Genomic DNA, 22,081 nt, shown 5'->3' on the forward strand with positions numbered 1-22,081 from the left:
GCGTCGGAGAGGCCCAGGCTGAGCAAGCGATGTCAGAGTGCAGGGCTCACAGGTCACGGTGCAAGCATCGGCTCGGTGAAGTCGTCTGATGACGGCATCGGTGAGACCAGGGTCGTGGTGCGAAGTGGGGCAATGCGACTTCGTGCGGCATTGGCAGGTCGCGGTGTAGGCCAGCAGTTTCGTTGGCGGTGGTGTGGTGGTTTTTCTTCTTGTACAGCACAGAACACACAGTTCCCAGTGCTGCATGTCGAGAAAACTGAAGTCTTTGGTGTCTGTGAGACTTCCAACAGGAGGCAAGCTCTACTCCAAGCCCTTGGAGAACTTTCTCAAGCAGGACACACAGCAAAGATCACCCTTTGCACTCTTTTCAGGCAGAAGCAGCAACTGCTGGTCAGTCCAGCAAAGCAACACAGCACAGGGACTGTACTCCTCCTCCAGCTCTTCAGCTCTTCTCCTTGGCAGAGGTTCCTCTTGATTCCAGAAAGATTCTAAAAGTCTGGGGTTTTGGGTCTTCTTCTTATACCCCTTTCTGCCTTTGAAGTTGGCAAACATCAAAGCAAAGTCTCAAGTGTTTGCCAGATCCTTCCTTGTCCAGGCCATGCCCCAGAGACACACCAGGGGGTCGGAGACTGCATGTGTGAGGGCAGGCACAGTCCTTTCAGGTGTGAACGATCACTCCTCCCACCCCTCTAGCTCAGATGGCTCATCAGGATATGCAGGCTACACCCCGCACCCTTTTGTGTCACTGTCTAGAGAGGTACACTGTCAAACTGACCCAGACAGAAAATTCACAAACGGGCAGAGTCACAGAATAGTTTAAGCAAGAAAATGCCAACTTTTTAAAAGTGGCATTTTTAAACAGACAATTTAAAAACCAACTTCACTAAGAGATGTTTTTGAAAATTGCGAGTTCAGAGTCCCTAAACTCCACATTTTTATCTGCTCTCAAAGGAAATCTGCGCTTTAAGGATATTTAAAGGCAGCCCCCATGTTAACCTATAAGAGATATAGGCCTTGCCCAGTGAAAATCGAATTTGGCAGTATTTCACTGTTGGGACATAGAAAACACACTAGTACATGTCCTACCTTAAACATACACTGCACCCTGCCTATGGGGCTACCTAGGGCCTACCTATGGGTTGCCTTACATGTAGAAAAAGGAAAGGTTTATGCCTGGCAAGTGGGCACACTTGCCAAGTCGAATTGGCAGTTTAAAACTGCACACACAGACACTGCAGTGGCAGGTCTGAGCCATGGTTACAAGGCCACTAATGTGGGTGGCACAACCAGTGCTGCGTGCCCACTAGTAGCATTTGATTTACAGGCCTTGGGCACCTCTAGTGCACTGTACTAGGGACTTACTAGTAAATCAAATATGCCAATCATGGATAACCAATACACAATGCAATTTACATAGAGAGCATATGCACTTTAGTACTGATTAGCAGTGATAGAGTGCCCAGAGTCCTAAAGCCAACAAAACCTGGTGAGAAAAAATAGGAGGAAAAAGGCAAAAAGTCTAGGGATGACCCTGTAAAAAGGGCCATTTCCAACACTTTACATTTTTGTATTTTTTATATTCACCATAATTAGTTAGAGGTTGATTGTGTTAGTTCCATTACTGATGTGTAATTATGTCTAATAATTTCAGCAGATCAGTATAATGATTTGTGACATTTGTAATCTGTGGTAACAAGCTAGCAGCTGATGTACTTGACTTGATGATGAAATTATGGTTCAGTTCTGTTTATTCTTGAAGAAACACAGCTGTTTGCCTACAATCCTTCAGGCTGGCAGTGATTAGTAGCAAGAGGCATCTAGTTAACACATTTTTATGCCTACAACCTGAAGACCAGCAGCATTAGAAGATGTTATAGTAAAACAAATCAGAAAACAAACCCATAACACACTGCCCAACAAACCCCCCTCCTCCTCAGGAGCAAGTAGGCAGTCTGAGATGAGTCACATAAGTGTGAAAGCCAATTGGAAAAGCTACAAGCCACTTGGAAATTCCATAATAGTACAAAGTCAGTGTCCTTTCAGGTTGGGGTAAAAGGCGCAACACTTTCAGGTAGGTGGGGCATGTAAGATCATTAAATTTGGAAGAGAGCGGGCGTCCATGTTGTGGGGTAATGGTGGCCTTGGTGGTCTGCTGCTAGGGACAATTTCTATATTCCCAGCAGGAACCAGAGTTAGTGAAGCCATGCTGTGTGATTGGATTTCTTCGCTGTTCCCCAGAGTGATAGGATTACTTGGTGGATGGCATTGTGGGAAAGGGTAATCTGTTTCCCATTTAGGGAGTGAAGTGGGAAAGTTAGTGGGTTAGGAGGGCCCAATATTGTGTATGCCGGGAATCGGGGGAGTACCATGTTGAAAGCCTGGTTGATGTTGTCCAATATGCAACCCCAAAACCATTCCAGTTTTGTACAGTGCCACATGAGATGTAGCAATGTGCCCTTGTTACCACATCCCCTCCGGCATACTGGAGCTCTGGTCAGGTCCCAGGAATAGATAGGAGCCGGCATGAGATACCAGTAAGAGATTAATTTGTAAGCAGTTTCAGTGCTGGCTGTGCTGTAGGCAGAGTGGTGGGACCTATGGAATATGTCCCTCCATTATTTGTTCGTCAGTTCCCTACCCAGTTCAGCTTCCCATCTACATTGACCTGGTGTCTTAGGAAGGTGGGCCTGAGTGCTCAAGAGTGCATATATCTCCAAGACTAGGCATTTGTCATCTTGGTTAAGGAACACCCATTTCTCAAATGGAGTGAGAGGTCTGTGAGCGATGGGTTGAATGATGGATTGCAGCACCCAATGGTGAATCTGCAGATATTGCAATCTGTCAGCATCCGCTAGGATGTACTCTGCCTTGAGCCGTTCAAACGGTATGATCCCCTGTGGATCAAATATGCAACCCACTCTTTTACAGCCCACTTCCTGCCATCGATGAAAGCTGTTCAGGCACATGCCTGGGGTGAAGTCAGGATTGGCACACAAGGGTGTCGTGGAGAAAGGAAAGGAGGTCAGCATTGCTTTGATCAGAACCGCACCCCAAACTCAGAATACAGAGCTGATAACGGGGAAGAGTAAAGACCCCATGCTCTGTGCTTGTGGGACCTGGCAACAGTTTGATCCATGAACCACCAGTGTTTCTCCAATAGCGAGCGGCTCCGCTCAACTAGGAAGCACAAATAGGCTGCTTGGACGTAATGCACTAAACAGGGCACTGCTAGCCCCCCTACCACTTCAGGTGGTGCATCAGCTGTCTGGATAAGCATGGAGTTTTCCCGTTTCAGACAAATTTAAAGAGCGCAGACTGGAGAGTGTGTAAGGTGTTTCCCGGCAGAGTGAGGGTAAGTATTTGAAAGAGATACAGGATGCAGAGGAGAATTGTCTTTTTGATTGCTGCTATGCAGCCCATCTTACAGAGGCGCAATGGTGCCGCCATGTCTTCAGATCAATGAGAATGAGATTTGTGAGGGAGGTGTAGTTTACTTTGATAGTTTGTCGTATGGTGCAGGTCAGTTCAGTCCCCAGGTAGGGAAGATGGTTGCATGTCCATAAGAATGGGAATTGAGAGCGGAGGGTTGCTTCATGCGATGGGAGAAGTGTAAGATTAGGAATCTGGGATTTTAGCATGTCTACCCACAAACTGGATACCGGCCCAAATCTCTGGAGTTCATTGACCAGGGCAGGGAGGGAGACCTTTGAGTTGGAAAGAGCTAGGATTAGGTCTTCCGCATACAAGCTGATGAGGTGATTCTCTCCCTCAAAAGTAATCACAGTGAAATTAGGATTCACACAGATTTTTTGAGTCAGCAGTTCCATACATAGGAAGAAGAGGAGGGGGGCCAGGGGGCAACTCTGTCTTGTCCCTCTTCATATTGGGGAAGGCTGAGAGGACACTCTGTTCACACGAATAGAAGTCCTAGGCGAGCTGTAGATGCAATTGATTGAGCTTGTGAATTTAGTCCAAAAGCCGAACCAGGAAAGTGTCACAAGGAGGTAAGGCCAATGGACTCTGTTGAGCCCTTTCTCAACATCAATCTATAGTAGGAGTGCTTCCTGTTTGGATCAGTGGACCTTGTCTACAAGGTGCAGGAGGTGCTTAGTGTTGTCCCCAATTGTCTGGTGGGGACAAAGCCTGTCTGGTCTGGATCAGCCAAACTAAGCATGCGGGTGTTCAAGTGGGGGGCAGAACGCCAGTAAAGAGTTTGGCGTTGATGTTGAGGAGCGATATGGGTCGATACAGCACACAGGGGGGTGGGTCTTTGCCATATTTCGGGATCACAGTGATGGTGGCATCCTACATAGCATCAGTAAGGGAACCGGTATTGGCAAAGGAGTTGAAAAGCCTTGTGAGGATGGGTGCAAGTTCTGGGCAGAAGGTTTTATTGAATAGTGGGGAAAAGCTGTAAGTGCCTGGAGATTTCCCTGGCTTCAGACGAGCTTTGGCAGGAATTGCTTCTTCTATGCTGATCAGGTTATCAAGATCCTCAGCATCAGAGTGGGGAAAGGGTGTGAGGTCACACTCACCAACATAGTAGTTAGTGAAGTCTGCAGTACTGTACGCCACAGCTGTATAGAAAGCCTTCCGAGATTTCTGCAAGGCTCTCTATACAGCTGCTATCTGGTAGCCTGTGTATGCTTCATCAATATGAGAGGACCGCATCACCCAGACGAAGGCAGTGCGGGTATTAGCATGCAACTTGTGGGCCAGAAGACGTCTACAGCGATTGCCCCCTAGGTAAAACTTGTGCTTTAGTTGGGCCATGGAATACTCAGCCCAGTCAAGATCCAGTCATTTAAGCTGCAAGCGGGCCTTCTCTAGTTCCCTCCATACCGTGGGGGCCCCATTGCATTTCTGTATCTCTTCCCACTCTGACACAGTATGTTCTAAATGGTGTCTTTTCTCTTTACGGGCCTTAGTCTCCACTGCAGCGATGGCAATCACTTCCCCCCACAAAACAAGATTTAGGCCATCATTATGATATTGCTTGTCTTTTTCCCAAAGACCGCAGTGGTGAAGGCCACCAACAGACCGCTGCGGAGGCAGCAATCCTCCTGCCATATTATGACACACAAGCACAAAACTGACAGAAAGCAGCCACAAAAGCAATTCCACTAGACCCAATGGAGATGAAAAACTGTTGGACCCACCACCCTCCCCTCTACACCTGCAACACACCACCCTCCAAATTATGAACCATGAATCACCACAGTGGACACAGAATGACGGTCAGCCATGGGCGGTGCGGACCGCCGCTGTGGAATTGGCCACTCCAAACCAACAGCAGGTAACATTGGCCAGATTGAAAAACCCACACCTGACACATATACACATACCGTACACACCCACCAACAGCACTATAAAACACCCCCCCACACAAACCACAATTCTTTGCAAATTTGAAAAGACTGTTAGATGTTGCCAGTCCACATATCCCTAGAACTGCACACACAAACCACAGCCATCAATACACCTGTCACTCATCACACACTACACACCATACCTCAACACCTATTACCCTCTGCACAACAAACACACTATACAATAGGCATGTCCCCACAAAAGAACCCCTGTTTCACTAATGTGGAGTTGCAGATTATGGAGTAAGAAATTGTGACGGTAGAGCCACAGCTGTTCAGTGCACAGGTCCAGCAGATATCAATTGCCAGGTAGATCGAGTTATGGCGGAGGATCGTTAACAATGTAAACTCTGTGAGAACCTATCCACACACAAGGGAGGACATTTGCAAGAGGTGGAATGACCTACGGGGGAAGGTGCGTGCAGTGGCCTACAAGCACCATGTTGCCATCATAAAGACGGCTGGTGGACCCACACCTCCTCCCCCACAATTGGCAGCATGGGAGGAGAAAGTCTTGGCTATCCTGCATCCAGAGGGCCTCACTGGAATCACTGGAGGGCTGGACACTGGTGAGTCACCATTACTACCCTACCACCACTGATAGCTGCATGGCATTTCACCCCCACACTCTGACTCCCTTCAGCCTACTCCATCCCATACAGAGAACCACCCCCATTACCACCCTCAACTGTGTACCCCTGCATTCTCTACCCACGGCAAGCACACCCCTCCCAGCTCTGCATGTACACACAACAGTAATGCATGGGCAGCATGTAGCAATACCAATCCCACAATCCATCACCATACACTAACCAAAGGTGGAAGGTCAACAGCCAGCCCATAGGGAAAGCCAGAAATGGTGAATATGTAACAGACAATTACTGTAACAAATCTTTTACATCTCCACAGGTACCTCAGCCAATGTCAGCAGTGACCATGTGCCTTGGCAACCCATTCCTCCACCAGAAGAAGCCCTCAGTGATGACAGCAACTCTGGATGTCTCGATCTGGATGATCTCCCTGGCCCATTTGGGACCACTGGTCAGTCGGGTACCACAGCCAACACCCAGTCTACCATAGGGCCCCCCATCCGACTCCAATACCACAGCAGCCACCCAACGTCCCCAAACCTCTGTCCCCAGGACACGTCGATCAATAGTGTGTCCACCTGTACAGGGACCCGAGTCGACACCACACAGGCAAGATGATGAAGCTCCTGGTGTTAGTGGGAGTGGGCACACAGTTTGGAGGACACAGGCACACGGGGCCAGGGCCAGTGGGAGGTTAGCTGTGCACTGACGGGAGGCCCAACCCAGGGAACCGACTGCCCAGGAGACACTCACACATGTCCTGGGAGCCTACCAGAGATCCGGGGAGACAGGAGCTGAGACTCCTGACTCTCATTCCTCCTCCAATGGAAGCTCCCAGGTTGTAGGGGACCCTCTGGGGCCACCCCAGCTACATCATCTTCTGCCACCCCCTGTACCAGCACCGCCCTTCCAGTTGCTCGTGCCCACTCACCCAGGAGGGTGGGCGTCTCCTTTGCCCCAGGCACCTCAGGCCCGGCCGCAGTCAGCCGTGCTGCCCTCACTGAGGAGGCTATTGACCTCCTGAGATCCATCTCTGTAGGGTAGTCAACCATAGTGAATGCCATCCAGGGGCTGGCATCCAAGATGCAGCAATGCAATGCCTACCTGGAGGGCATTCACTGTGGCTTGGCTGCCGTACGGAGATCGTTTTAGGCTCTGGCCTCCTCTTTGACAGCAGCCAGTGTCCCTGGTTCTTCCGTCCCCCCTACAACTACCTGTTCCCAGTCCCAAATCCTTTCCCCCCCCACCCAACCCACGCACGCAATCAGACCAGCATGCACCCAAGACAACAAGCAGGACTCGCAAAGAGAAGCACAGGCACCACAGATCATAACACGAGCACACACACAGCCAACACCCAGGTGCACACACAATAACAGCCACTGCCTCCACTGTCTCCCCCTCCTCCTCTCTCACAGTCACATCAGCACTCACACCTGCAAGCACTGCATCTTCAGTCCCAGATCCTGCCACCTGTACAACCTTGCCCACAGTCACCACAACAGCAGACACGCAGACTAGCACCCCATTCACCACATGCACAGTCACCACCACCAACATCAATACCACTTGCAGCACACCCACCACAGATTCAGATACTACCACAACATACATGCACATAACCTGTTTGTCCTCTCCCGTCCTGTCTTCCCACCCCGCCAAAGAAACATAAACGCTCCCACTCAGACACTCAACAGCCATCCACCTCACACATGCACACTGTACTTGCACCTGCAACACAATCCAGCACAACTACTCCTACAACCACTCCCTCTGCCTCCACTCCCAAACTTTCTCCCACAGCCTGCCTCCTTGGCCCAAAGAAACATTTCCTTGCCTGCCTTGACCTCTTCCCTACTCCTCCCCTACCACGTCCTGCCTCCCCCATCCCAGTACCTCCATCTCCTAGGTCCCACCCCCTGCAGCAGAACCTCCCACTAAGGGGCACAAGACTGCCACTCTGACCTCCTGCTCCAAGCCCACTTCTCAGCCCCCTAAACAACAGAGCAAAGGCCTGCCCCCTCCCAAACCCAAGTCTAAGGACCCCCCTCCCAAGAAAACCCCACCCCCACCCTTCCACCTCCCACCCACTGAGGTGCCTGCCTTCCATCATGATGTCCCTGCCCAGAGGAGTGACTTGGGCTTTCAAGAGTCACGTTGGGCCTTCTACGCTGCCCTGTGGGTTGTTGTGAACATTGGACTGGCCAATGGCACTTTGTATATGGTTGCCTCATTTGTTATGGGTGCAAGTCCACAGGACTACACTGGTTGGGCCAAAGATATGTGTCCTAGCTTTCTTTACATCTGGCTTATGTTGTTGTTGAATTTCTCTGCAGATTTTTCTCAGTGTGTAGTATGTGTGTATGGTGTCTGTTGTGCATGTGGGTGTGTCACTTTCACCTCCCTCCCTTGTGTGGTAGGTGGCTGTACTCACAGTCATCGTTGCTGCTCCTGGACTGCCATTGCATGGTACAGGATCGGCAGGGCTTCAAGTTTGGGTTCCATGTCAGCCACGGACTCCTCTGTGTCCCTCGAGGTGAGTGTCACCTTTTATATGATTCGTATCTGCCAGGCTTTTCGTGGCCGTGGTCCAGCCCCGGAGATCCTGGCGATCTGCTATGTCATAGTATGGTGGGTGGGGAATGATGTTCCACCAGCCTGAAGATGTGAACCGCCGTGGTCGGTGGCCAGACCGCACTGGCGGTTCAGGTGGTACTTTGGCTGTCAATGGGAGGGATCCCCGCCATGGTCATAATTTGGTGGTCTTCACCGCCAGCCTGGTGACAGAACTACTGCCATTGCAGTCAGCTGTCCGCCTGTGTCATAATGGAGGCCATAGTGTTTCCCAAAGGGAGGAGAGAGACACTACCGGGTTGTTATTATTGCTGAGGTAATCCATAATGACACAGCGCACCCACACTATGGTGCTGATCATGTGAAGGAGTGTGTCTCTCAGTCTCCAACAGGAGGGGTAGGAGTGAGATGAATCCATGTGTTCAGTGTCAAGGGAGTGAGGTCTGAAAGAGGTGGAGGTTCGATAGAGGTGTCGCGAATGCAGTTAGAGAAAGCATGGGAGGCCAGGAAGTAGTCTATGAGCACGTAGGTTTTCTTAGACGCAGAGTAGAAAGTGTAGTCCTGTGTGTGTGGGTGAGTGGAGCGAATGTGTCAACCAACCCACAGTCCCTGAGCCGTTGGAGTCCTGCAGAGGAGAAAGTTACGGTCTGGTCTGACCGCTGGCCAGACCTGTCCAGGTCATTGTCCAAAACTAAGTTCAAGTCACCTGCTATAAGAATCGCAGTGACTGGAGTACATACAACCGGGCCATGGTCTTTGTGATAAACTTCTCTTGGTGTGTGTTTGGGTCGTAGATGGAAGCAATTGTGAAGTGAAAATTCCTGATCTGCATTCTATAAGCAAGCAGTTGCCCCTTGGTTTCAGTTACATTTGAGAGTACGTCACCTGAAAGGCCATAGATACAAGTATAGCCACACCCCCCTTCTTTGCCTGAGTAGTAGACCATAATTCCAAGGGGAACCACCTGGAGGGCATCCGGGGAACCTCTTTAGTAAGTAGATAGGTCTCTTGTAAGAGGCAGATATGGCTCTCTGAGCGCTCCAAGAGAGAGAGCACAGTGGCTCATTTGGTAGGGTTGTTAAGGTCTCGCACATTGAGGCTCAATATTTTAAGTTTCAAGTGGGTAGTGGATGTGGAAACATGTAGAGGTGCAGCAGCCACATTGGGGAAGGAGTGCACCACTGGGGGTTCTGTGTTGCCTTGTAGATTGTGGTTATCGTGAGGCCCTTGGTGTGAACTCAGCTTTGTGTAGGAGTTATAAAGAAGAACAACAGAATTAAACATGTGAACAGTTGAGATTCAGAGTCCCGGGTCAGGAGTATAGTGTGCTATAGAGCGCAGGCCGTAGTTTGGGCAAGTCAAGAAGTAAAGCAGGTTGTTCAGTAAGCCCCCTGATCTTGAAGGCAACCAGGAGTCCTTATCGCTGTGAGACTGGCTAGACGAAGAGCGGTGTTAAGTTCCTTGATAAGTTCCTTGTTTGTTGGTGCCCGAGATCAGGCTGGCAAAAACAGGTTACCGTTCCTGAGCACGTTCTTCAGAGCTCGGTCGATTGTGTTTCTGGTGGAGGCCCACCCTCTGCCACCATGGGGGCCCATTAGGAAAGCCTTCTTGGGAGGGCCGCACTTGCAGGTTTCGTGGGTGACGGGCCAGTCCCAGAAGCGTTAAGCATCTTGAAGAGTTTTTAGTTTGTGTAGTTGACCCTCCCGGTGAAAAATGAGATGAAAGAGGTCTGCCCCCAGATGATATGTCTTCGGAGTGGAGCAACTCTGTGATTGGTTTGAACTCCTTGCTCCACTGAAGTGTAAGTATGGAGATGTCTTGGTAGAGGCCCAGCACATGGTCTCGAAAACAGATGGGTTGCTTGTCATGGCCGAGTCTCAGGACGTCTTCTTGGACCTTGAAGTTGTGGATACACACTAGGATATCTGTTGGTCTGGAGCCAGGGTTCCTGGGGCGGCTAACCGTATGTGCTCTGTCCAGTTGTAAGTCTCTGTCATTGTCCTATCCTAAAATTGAACAGATTAGGGCTCTAGAGTGCTCCCTGATGTCTGCATCCACTGCACCCCTAATGTTGATATTATTGCGTCAGGATCGATTCTCCAAGTTCTCCACCTGGGCTTGTAGGAGGTCCTGTTGTTTGTGCAGGTGTGCTATTTCTTAGCACAGTTGCTCCACATCCTCATCCCACGCGATCTCATTATCCTCTAGTCCCGACACCTTCTCTACCATTGTGGTGAGATCTAAGCGAAGGTCACGCATTTCCCATTATATGTCTCTACGGAGCCCCTGCAGGTCAGTTTTCAAAGAGTTGAAGAGGGAGGTCAAGAAGCCCCTGGTGACCAGGGTTAGATCAGCATTGACAGCCCTTTTGAAGTCGTCTTGGGTTTATGGAGGTTCTAGTATTTTTGTTGTGTGTCGAGGTGGAGTGAGTCAACATCTCCTGAACAGATTCGTCCTTCTTATGCTTTGAGGAAGCCATATTTGGATAGGCAGGGAAGATTCATGGCTGGTGCTACCTCTTCCTCTGAGAAGGAGTGGCGATGTTGCAGGAGAACTGCATGTGACCTGCTCTACGACATGAGTCCAGAGTTATTTGGTGGCTGTTGGATCAAGAAAGGTGCTAGGTCTCCAGGTGAAGCTAGAGGAGAGGGTGGCCGATTGGATTCAGTGTCCTGGGATGCAGGGTAGATCGTGGCACTTAAATCCCCCCTCTGCTCTAGCCGAAGCTTCCTCAATGGAGTAATAGACCCGTAGGTCCTGGTGGTTACACCAGCGGAAGAAGAGGGATCATAGAAAGGAGGTAGACCCCACTGGAGTGTATATCTTGAAGGCTCAACATGCCCTGGGCATTACCGAGGGTAAGGGTGATCGCTGTGTCAGGCCTGAGTTTCATCTCTGTGCACTGTGGGGCCCTGCCGCAAGGAGAGGATGTGAGTCAGAGCCAGGGATAGACCTTGCTCAAGCAAGTAGGTTGAAGATTGCCAGTTGTAGAGGATAGCCTCGCAATGGGGCGTAGCAAAGGTGGGGCTATGCTTCACAGACGTGTAAAGTGGGGAAGGAGGGAGGGATTGGCTCAGGTCTCTGGTGTCTGAGCATTCTCTTTCCTGGTAGGTCTGGTGACTCTGGCAACAGCAGGTGGTAGAAGATGTGACACTGTGAGCTGTGCTCATCCCTCCTTCCCAGAGCGATGGGGGAAGACGCTGCTTCAATCACCCCAATGCGGGTGGGCAGATGCAAGTGTATCACTGTCAGTTGTAAGGCAAAGTGTTGGGTAGGGCTATTATGCCACTCACAGCTGATAGAGTCCACCCCAGCAGTGGCCGGGTGTTCATCAGTCCTCAACTGCTAGGCCAAGTTCTGTCTAGCAGGCCCTACTACAGACTGTATAGCACCTTTCAGTGAACAGACCCCAGGTCCCAGGTGAGTCATCCTTCATTAAGTGTTCACTGGCCCCGATGCGGTAGCAATCTGTCCAAGCTGGGGCCCCAGAACCAGCCACCATGCAAATGCCACTCGCGCCTCATGAGAAGTCAAGGGTGGGCTACTATGCAAAGGGCCTGGCTGCAGTGATCAGTGTCGAGACGGGCCACTCACCTGAAAAGGAGGATGTCTGTAGGGGCGATGGTATGCCCCCTGACCTCCTGGAACATCTCTCAGCACATCCTGGTCGACACAGAAACCCTGGCAGGTGTCCCAAAGGGAAAGGGGGAATGGAAGAGAGGGAGACAAAACACTGCCATGTCTTGCCGGTCCAGCCAGGTACCCTGTATCTTCGGGGGCGGGTAGTTGTTGACAGAGAGATAGTAGAGTTAGTGCACTCAACTTCCTTGAAACTGAATCTATCTTTCTGATATGGGCATGGGGGCGGTAGAAGAACACCGGGATGCTCCAGCACTTCTCTTGGATAATAATAACTGTTAGCACAATCATTAACACTGCATTACCAAAAACCCAAACTGAGTACCACAACAATAAGTACTGTGACAATAGGGCTGGCTTCACAGAGATTCACTGTTGCACACTACAATTAGAACTGTGGTTGCAGCTATCATGCACAAGAAAGACAAACAAGAGCATTAATTATATCACGTATAACTTTCCTGCATGCATAAGGTTAAACTAAAAGGGACAAAAACAATCCAATAAATACAAATGTCCAGTTAGGGTGGCACAGTTTGGTTTGGTTTCACTGCGTGTGTGAAAAACCATTCAAAAGCAAATTCCTCAAACACAGGCATGAATGACACAATTAAAATCCAAGAGTTATGTTATTGGAGAAGGGAAAGTCACGTAAATGCTCTTTTAAAATTGCACTGTCACGTTTTGTAGTACTTGAGCTCAAGCAGATTTCCTGAAGCACATTTAGACAAGTAACTACAGTAATAATGTAGAATGTTCAGAAATGCATTTGTCTCTTCAAGATAAGCACTCTGCCAAAATACGAGGTCTGAAGTACACCAGCTGTTCTAGGAAAGCACGGCGCTCAAAGAACAAACTCCCTGGAGAATACCAGTCACTTAGCTGAAGTCTTTTCGGGAGTGCTAGAGGAATGTCTGGTAGCAGCTGGTACAGGAATGAAGAAAAGAAGTGCCTCAAAAGTCCTGAATATGAGGATGACATCAGGGGCTGGAGTGCCAAATCAGATGCTGAGATCAGGAAACAAAACAAAGCCAAGCAGGGAGGCATGCTTCACTCTGCTATTTATAGCCAATCAGGAAAGCAGTTGAGTTTCCACATGTGGATGAGTCACCACACCCAATTAGAAGCACATGTCTACACCACACCATATTAGAAGCACATGTCTACACCTGCCCACATTAGCAAACAAGCAATGGTAAAACAAGCATTGATAAAAACCAATTGTGTAACACAGCACATTATGTTTACTTAGAAACATGAAGCTTTAACTAAGAACAGAGATATGATTTAACCCTAATCCCTGGGGATGCTGACAGATAACACAGGAGGCACCTTGGGGATTCCTGCCAGTCGGCTGGAGCGGCAAGGTCCTTAGGCAGTAAAATATTTGAGCCCACTGGCTCCTTTTAGGACTGCTATGTAGGTGCTTTTGCTGTCCGGGAGTGTTCCACATGGTGGAGGGCTGGTATGTCTGGCAGGGCTGATGGGATGGGGGCCTCAGGCTGTAAAAAAACCTGTAAACTTCGTACTTGTATAGCGCACTACTCACCGTTAGGGTCTCAAGGCGCTGTACGCATACCGCTGTGGAACCCCTCCTGGCTTTTCCCTGTGAGGTGCCCACTCCTGGGCAACCTCCAGGGTGAAGCCAGGCATCCAAGCGCTGTTGGGGCCATTGTGGCTGGATGCTGCTGTTTCAGCCCGTATCCATGGGGGAGGGCAGGAGCCTGGAGAAGCACTGAGCAGGGGTTCTGGTAGCGATGTAGTTCTAGCAGCCCACCTCCAAGTTTGTTACCTGCAGAGGATCGTCCTGGCAATTAGACCAAGCATTACCCGGTTCACTGCTGTCAATTTTGTGGTCTGAGCTCCTTGTTGTATGCCACTCTCTTCCAAGGCCCCTATTGTGCAAGACGTCCAGGGGCTGATGTCCTACAGCCCCCACCTAGAAGCCTGTGGCAACCAAACGGGCAGCATTGTGTCTGGGGAGTGGGGTCGGGTAGATGGCAGTGTTGGGAGCCTGGAGCGTCCGAGCGCAGTAGCATGTGGAGGAGAGCTCTTTGGAGAGTTCTGTGAGCCCCAGATGGGTGCCATTTTGGGAGGCACCCGGGTCACTGTCTTGTGGTTCCCAGTGCTGTGTAACTAACCTTCAATAGCCCATGTGCCCTCCTCCTCTGCTTCAGGACCATTCAGCAAGCAGTGGGGGGTTTGAGCACTTAGCAGAGCCCGGGATGCTGCTAGATGCTGCGATGGCAGGCCAAAGTCAGGAATCGCGACTTACTCCACCGCCATCTTGGTCAAACACCCTTGATGATGAAATTAATGTAGGCTTCAGCTGTCTTGGATGGAGTACTGTGACCTTGTATAGGAACTCTTGAAAAGTAATCAGCTGGATTTGATCCTTTCCTGGATGATGCACAATTGTATAATCATATTCTTCCACTTGGAGTCCCAGTCATCCAATGCAAGGAGGTATCTTGGCTTTTGGATTGCCAAAGATGGTCAGCAAAGCTTGATGATCAGTTACCAGCGTAAAAGGGTTTCCGTATAGAAATACAAGGAAATGTTCACAAGCTCATACCACAGTCAAGCTTTCTTTCACAGATTGTGAGTAAGCTCTACCTGCATAAGCCACAATATGCTGTCAAGCATTTTGGCGTCCACTATTCTGTGTAAGAAGAGTGCCTAACCTGAACGGGTTAGCATCGACTACAGCATCTGTATGAAGCTTTGGACTGAAGTATGCCATTTCAGTAGCATTTCAATGGCATGTTTGATGGTCTTAAAACTTCTCTCACCTTCTTGTGACCACTGAAAGGAAACATTTTTTCGCATCCACTCTTGTAATGGAGCACTATCAGTGGCAAAGTCTTGTATGTACCTTGAGCAGTAACAGGCCATTCCCAAAAAATAAAGTACTATTGAAACATCATGTGGAGGGTCAGCATTTGAAAAAGCTGTACTTTTTCAGGATCAGTTGTCATACCCCATCGGAAAAGACATGACCTAAAAACTTTAGTTTTGTTTTGTTGAACTACACCACACTTGTCTGCATTCAAAGTCAATCCTGAGTAAACAACATGTATGAAAGCTCTATTGTGCTTCTTCTGTGTAGCTCCAAAAACCCACATGTCATTGCTGTAATTGAAAGCATTCACAACAGCCTATATGATACATCAAAGGATGCATTGAAAAAGTTCTGCAGCTGATGAAACATCAAAACTAAGGGCCTGATTTAGATATTGGATGAGGGGTTACTCCTTCACAGTGGTGACGCATATCCGGTCCGCTGAAATTTAAATCCTTTTTTAGATAATGAGATTTACGTTTCAGCATATGGGATATCTGTCACCATTGTGACAGAGTAACCCCTTCTGACAATATCTAAATCAGACCCTCAGTCTCTTGTATCTAAATAAACTAACATTTGTAGAAAAGGTTGTAATGTATTGTAATGTACCTGCAACTTTCTTCAAGTTCCAACTGAGGATAACATTATTTAAATCAAGGTGAAGAAAGACCTTTGCACCATTGAACTGCATTTTCATATGAACCTAAATATAATTTTCGTTCAATTATCTTGTTTGCCTGCAACAGATCAACGCAGATGCATATAGCTTCTTCACTGTCCTTTTTGGGCACCACTACCATGGGAGAAACCTATGATGTTGAACCAGTGGAATGTTCAATAGTATCATGCATAAGTAATGATTCAAGTTATTTTTTCAACAGCTTCTTGTAAATGAAAAGCAAATCCTCTATGTCTCTGAGCAACAGAATCGACATCCTCATTAATATGCAATTTTATTTTCATAGTCTTAAGCTTTCCTAAACCATAGAGCAACAAAGGGAATTGAATTACTATTATGTGATGAGTATTCATGTTGGTATTCACAGAAATCAGTCCCATCTCCGCAGTCATGTTGAAATTGAGTAAACAGGCACTTGATGCTATACCTTGAAGCAGATGGATCAGTGCTTTGACCTTTGTTTTCCTATGTTTCACTGTCGCTACTGAACCTGGACTCTTTATGGGCTTTGATGCAGTGTATCTTGGTCTTCGATGGTGTAAGCCATGGTAATGGAGATAGTTCATTGCATTTCTCATCAGACATTATGTTTATCGATGCACTACTGTCAATACTGAAAGGTATTGAACAACCATTTATTTTCAATGTATTCTTTGGACAGTGTTTGTATGATTTTGCTGCTTTGGCATGTTGACTTTTGTATGACTCACATTTTTCTTCACATGCGACCAGTCCAACATGTGCATGTTTCGCAGATGTAAATATTGACATGGTACAATCACTTTCTTCACTTTCAAATATTATTGAGATGGATGAACTTTTAGTTAATGATTTAGATGACAATCAACTTTGTTTAGCATCAATTTTTATCATCTGGTGTTGCCGCTTGCCTTGTGGGAGTGCATCGAACGTTGCTTGTGCTGTGAACTCCTATTGTCTAAACCAAGCTTTCATTATATTCCATTGTAGTGATTATGTCACACTGCTACAGAGTAAGTTCAGAGCCAAAAGGGTTCAGTTGTAAAACTTGCAAGACACTACAATAAATATTTTTTTTAAATTTAAGAATTCACTTTTTACCGGGGTCCTAGGCAGAGATAACATTATTTAGTTTACCTCCCAATGCTTTCCTATTGAACAGCTAGCCCTGCTACAGTGAAAAAGCTAAAGGCCTTTTCCCTGAACGAACATGTTTAACATTAAACTTCTACAAGTCTTACTTTTAGAAACTTAAGGCTTATGGGTGACTTAATAATATTTAAAAGGAACCTTTAGTCCTGTGAAAGGGGGTTATTTGACAGGCCTAATTTGACAGATCAAATGTGAAGGTTTACAGTTATGTTTTGCCTCGCCACTTCAGTAGTGGCACAATATGTCCATTGATGCAATATAGATCACATTGACATACACATTTTTAATCCTGCTTGCCTCCCATGCACCATCTGCAGAAGACTTCCACACCATTTGCCCCTCCCAAATATCTGCTAGGAACCAAAATATGCACAGTCTAGTTGTGACATTTAACTTGCAGGTCATGGATACAATTTGAATCACATTCCAGGGACTTAAATGTAAGTTAAGAAGTCCAAATAGGAGTATATCAAATGGACATTTTTTTAGTGGTCAGAGCATACAGACAGGCGCTGACAGCAGTGGCCCAGTATGCAGAGTCCAAAAACAAGTAAGAGAATGTAGTATAAAGTGGCAGTGACCATGCAAAATGGGCAAAAAGGAGCATTTTCCTACATCCCCTCGATGGAACCTCTTGTTGGCACATGGACCTCATTAAAGCAAACGTCCTCTGGTTTTATTGGCTCCTCCGAGGTGACAATAGCCAGTTACAAGTCAGATGCATTGAGTCCCTTGATAAACACAAAACCTAACGACAGACAACTGATGTATCTGATGACTGCACATCATAGCAGTCAAAATGGCTGTACCCTAATAAAAGCCCTTTTGCTTCTCAAAGAAAGGCCCACTACAGTTGTAGGTAGAACTAGGAAATGTTTTGTAGACCCTGGTAATTTACAGGTCTGCATTGCAAGACACCTGCACATTGATTATGGGTTGGCACCAATGCAAAATGGGTACCATAAATGGCACTTGTATGTACTCATGTGTGCTTCTAAGCATAATATTCTGAAAATCTGTGAGAACACCCGAAAATGTTAGCTGAGATATTTTGTTTGTATTTCCCACAGTATTTTGAAAGGCGCCAGTTTCACAGAAATATAGCATTCCAATAATTTTAGCAATAGATGGTACGGCAGTCTAGATTCTGATGTGCAGCAACAGCTTGGGGCACAATTACTAATCAAATGCCTTTGTTTGGTTGTAGTTACTGGGTCCCAAGAAACACCAGATTAAAGAATGGATTTCCACCAAGAACCTCGACCTTATCCAAGAGAGGAAGGAAAAGAAATCTGCAGTCAACACCAGCTGAACAAGAGCAGAAAAAGCAAAAGAAAAAGGCAAATATACCAAAATCAACAAGGAAGCATAGAGAACCTTGAGAGCAGACACGAAAAAATGTATTGATAGTCTTGGCACAAAAGTCCAGAAACAGCAAGCATAGGAAACTTCAAAGAAATCCACACCATACCAAGGAAAGTCTCTGGCAGATAAAGCAAACCGGAAAGACCTTTTAAAGACAAAGCTGGGAAGACAATCATGGGTAGTGAAGGCCAACAACGAAGATGGGTGGAACACTTTGAAGAACTGCTGACCCAGCCCATGTCTCATTCTTCATGAGGCATACCACCAGCTGACAGGGACTTGCCAATCGACTGCTGCAGACAAACCCATCAAACATCTGAGAAATAGGAAGACAGCAGGACCTGACAACATTCCTGCAGAGGCACTGACGGAAGATATTGAAACATCAGCACACATGTTCTACCCCATGTTTGGAAGGATCTGGGAAGAGGAAAAGGTGCCATCAGACTAGAAGGAGGGATATCTCATCACAATCCCAAAGAAAGGTGACCTAAGTAACTGCGTAAACTACAAAAGGATATATTTTCTTACAACCCTAGGAAAGTGTTCAATAGCGTCATTCTGAACAAAATGAAGGAACAAGTCAACACTCACCTGTTAGGCCAGCAAGCTGACTTCTGTTAGGATAGATTCTGCACAGACCTGATTACAACACTGCGCATCATCATTGATCAGTCGATGGAATGGAACTAACTGCTCTATGTCAGTTTCATCAACTATGAGAAGGCATTCAACAGTGTGGACAGAGAGACCCTTTGGAATCTCCTCTGCCATTATGGTGTGCCAGATAAACTGCTAACAATCATCAGGAACTCTTATAAGGGAATGACTTGTTAGATAGTCCATGGAGGACAACTCACAGAAGCCTTCCAAGTGAGGACTTGAGTCTGACACAGTTGTTTCCTCTCACCGTTTCACTTCCTGCTGGCCATTGACTGGATCATTAAGGCATCCATAGCAAGGTGAAGAAATCGGATCCAGAGAACATCTTGAATGCACCTCCACAACCTGGACTTTGCAGATGACCTGGCCCCACTTTCCCATACCCATCTGCAGGTACAAGAGAAGACCAACAGTGTGGTAGCCACAGCAGCACAACTTGGCCTCAATATCCACAGGGGAAAAACAATATCCTGAAGGCTAACACAGCCAGCACAACTACAGTCCCTCTTGCAGGCAATGCACTGGAAAAGTTTAAGGCCTTCAGCTACCCGAGAGGTGTCATAGACAAGCAGGGCGGCACATATACCGATGTCAAGGCAAGAACTGGCAGAGCAAGGGCTGCCTTCATTCATCTAAAGAAGATCTGGAATTCCAAGGACCTAGCGCTGCAAACCAGGATCAGGCTTTTAACACCATCATAAAATCAGTCCTTCTGTATGGAGCAGAGATTTGGAGGACAGCGATGACCGCCACCATCAAAGTCCAGACCTTCATCAGCATCTCTCTTAGGACAATCCTTCAAACACCATTAGCAACAATGACCTGTGGCAGAAGACTTTCCAATTCCTTGCTCATAAACAAAGCATGAAAAGACGCTGTGGCTGGATAGATCACACAATCGCACCCTTCGCAACCCCACATCAAACACCACCAGGCAAGCCCTGCCTGGAACCCTGAAAAAAGGAAAAGAGGAACGCTGAGAAACACCTGGTGCTGAGGCCCGAAGGATGACTGCAAGGAGATGGGTTATGCCTGTAGTCAGATTGAAAGAGAAGCCCAGGATAGATATGGCTGGGGAGTCCTGGTTGATGGCCTTGTCCCCAGGAGGGGTATTAGCATAAGCAAGTAAGTCAGACCACTTGTAAAGTAGTGGACATGACATCTGCCACATTTGTGATGAAGCATCACATTAGCTAAATCCTCAATGAGGCCCCTAGAATAATCTCAAAACTTGCAGTGCAAAGTTTGTGGTAATCAGCCCATATATGAAATACTGTGCAAAGTGTGAAGTTAAAAGTATCTGATATATCATTATTGTTTTAATTTACACTGTGATGTCTTGTGTTACATCATTGCTAATTGCATTTCTTAATTTGTTCTTAACTCCATCTAGGTGAGTCAACTTTTTGTGGGTTCTTTTGGTACTTTGCTTGGGCACACATATGTTAGCTTAGCTTAGGCCTGCGGCCTGTGCCCTTTTACCTGGATAAGAGATCTGTTTTCGTTTATTTGTCTTAGAATAGCCTGCTTTCAGTGGAGATGTTTTCATTTTTCCTAATCAGTTGCTATTCCACAAACCTGCTACTTTTATTATTAGGCATGAAATTTTCAACATTTTCCCTGCCCAAGGTTTACAAGAACAGTACGAAACCAACATGAGATAATGTTTGGTATTTGCACCCGAAGAGCACGCACACAGCCGAACACATAGGCACATGACCATGTCAGGCCTATGTTGCAAAATGTTAACATGCTGCTATATAAAAACCCTAAGTAGGACAAAGAGGGACAGGAGGAGTGTTCTGGCCAAGATTTCTGTCTTTGCTGCATGTCATTCTATATCTGACCTCAGCCCTGTCTCTGCAAGTCAGTAAGGAAGTGAAGGGCAGACCTTTACGGTAAGGTAATGTGGGTGAATGGTGCTCCTTTCATGACTGATTATGGACCGATGGGGCTATTACTGCCATGTTCTCACTTAAAGCTAGATGCTACACGTTATTGCAATCTGTTGGGATTGTTCACTTTGTTGTCACTAACCATCACAATCCTAATCCTGCTATGCCTCATTTTTCTAACAATTGCAGCACACATATTTTATCATAGATTGCAGTCTTTTCAATAAATGTATTGAAAACCATCCTTCATCTCTTTATTTGCCTGTGTGCGTACGAGACCTTTTGCCAATGAAAGAAAAGGTAAGATTTATCACCGCTACTTCCCTGAGAGGTCATTAGAGTGTCATTCGATATGCTGCCACAAGTCACCTTTTACTTTTGGGTTGGGTGAGGTGCTGCTAGCAAGCTGGAATGGTTGGTTCAACAGCTGCCAACTGTGTGGGAGTGAATCAGTCACCCACAAGCAGTGGTGCTGATGCCCCGAATCCAGCAGTCTCGTTAGAATGAGAGCCCTACAATGAACTCCCTAACAAGAAGAAAACCTTGCAAGTTATTGACAGTGGTGTGTGCTGCCATGAGGGTCAGCCAGTCCAAACACTGCTGCAAACTGTTGATGGACATTTGGTGGTAGACCTGCCCCATCACTTTGAACTAACTGAGACGGTGGTACTCCTAGGTGAACAGTGGGTGAATCTGTCACTAATACAGTTTGTTGATTCCATTTGTGAATAATTTCATGTGTCATGTGAAGTGTGTGGTGCATGAGTTTTCTCAATTGTGGCATTGGTCACTGTTTAGTCACCTGTTTATGCATAACTTTATCATGATTATTATCAACAATTTATCAAAGATGTTCAATGTATTAATCATGGTGTTTCATATGTAATATTTCAAAAGTAAGGCTGTATGTATGCCATTGCAGAATGGTATTAAGGCCATTGGATTCTATGTCACAAAAATGTCAGATATTCTGCTGGACATAGTACAAGTGTGCAGTGGCATACAGCATTTATAATGCAACACAATGTTTGTGATAGGGTATCCCAGCCACAAAGCTGTCAGTTAAGTGCTCAGTATTAGATTTTTGGTTACTAATTGATTCCTCAGAAGGAGCCGCTTTCCTTACTTGTATACAAGCGGTCTCAAGCTGGATGACTCAGAGTAAATTGCAACTAAATGAGGAGAAGACGGAAGTCATGATACTGGGCCCTGAACCAAAGCCTGACATTTCTCGCACCTGTCCTTCGGCACTTGGTGAGTTCCCTCCTCCCAAAAAACATGTGAAGAGCCTGGGGATCAGTCTGGATCCCCTTCTGACGCTAGACCTGCAG

Source organism: Pleurodeles waltl, chromosome 4_2, assembly GCF_031143425.1.
Source record: "Pleurodeles waltl isolate 20211129_DDA chromosome 4_2, aPleWal1.hap1.20221129, whole genome shotgun sequence".
In the NCBI taxonomy this organism is placed as follows: Eukaryota; Metazoa; Chordata; class Amphibia; order Caudata; family Salamandridae; genus Pleurodeles; species Pleurodeles waltl.